General features: G+C 34.0%; 1 protein-coding gene across 1 annotated transcript in view; it reads left to right on the top strand.

Moving 5' to 3' along the window:
* The window catches only part of LOC116851345 (death-associated protein 1), a 7,908-nt gene that overhangs the window by 3,444 nt on the left and 3,399 nt on the right, over window positions 1-1,065 (top strand). The window lies entirely within an intron of this gene.

Below are 1,065 nucleotides of genomic sequence, written 5' to 3'. Positions count from 1 at the left end.
GCTTAGTTTTCGAGATATTTCACCGGTCCGGGACTTTTTGAACACCCTGTATATATATATATATATATATATATGTATATATATATATATATAATATATCCAGAGTGTCCCATTTTAAATTATGCACCTGAATATCTCGTTAGGGGAGTCACTAATTCGAAAATAACCTTTACAAAAGTTGTTGGATTTGGAGGGAGACATCGGCTGGTGATTTTCAATTTCACCTTGACCTTGACCTTCAAGGTCATTTGAAGGTCAAATCGAATTTTTAAATAGAAACCCTTATTTTTGACCCCGGATTCGGAAAGAGCGCAAAATTTGACGTTTAAATGGGTACTTGAGGCTCTTCTTTGGAATGATCTTCAGAGGTTATTTCAAGGACAAAATATTTGAAATTACGCACCTGAATACATATCTTGTCGGGGAGCAACCAACCCAACTCTTACAAAAGTTGTTGGGTTCGGAGAGAAATATTGGATGGTGATTTTCAATTTCACCTTGACTTTCAAGGTCATTTAAAGGTCAAATCGAATTTTTTAAATAAAAACTTTAAAGTTATGTTAAGAGTCGAAATTACCTTTAAAGATCATTTCAAGGTTGAACCGCTTACAAGTCTAGAAAATGACCTGAAAACCAAAATTGATCGTGGTTTGTTTTTTAAGATATTTGAATTAGTAGTCATTCGTATAAAATAAAATTGTTCACACCAAAGCCTGCGTTCAGTCATCGACATAATACATATATCGATGTCCAGGGCCCACGTTGATTGTGTTTCGACGAAGATTTGAATTTATATAGACGTTTAAATTTTGTAAAAATGGGTTCATCACTGTGAGTTTGATACACAAGTTCTCATACCTTGAATTTTTTTCCTAAACGTTATTAAGCGGTTCGACCTTGAAATGATCTTTAAAGATCATTTCGACTCTTAACATAACTAAAGTTTCTATTTAAAAAATTCGATTTGACCTTCAAATGACTTTGAAGGTCAAGGTCAAGGTGAAATTGAAGGTTACCATCCGATGTCTCCCTTTGAACCCAACAACTTTTGTAAGAGTTGGGTTG

This window comes from Odontomachus brunneus, unplaced genomic scaffold (genome assembly GCF_010583005.1).
Source record: "Odontomachus brunneus isolate Ranch 3 - 2012 unplaced genomic scaffold, Obru_v1 Obru_scaffold_172, whole genome shotgun sequence".
Classification (NCBI taxonomy): Eukaryota; Metazoa; Arthropoda; class Insecta; order Hymenoptera; family Formicidae; genus Odontomachus; species Odontomachus brunneus.
Note: the sequence above shows the minus strand (reverse complement) of the source record. Positions and strands in the feature narration are given on the sequence as shown.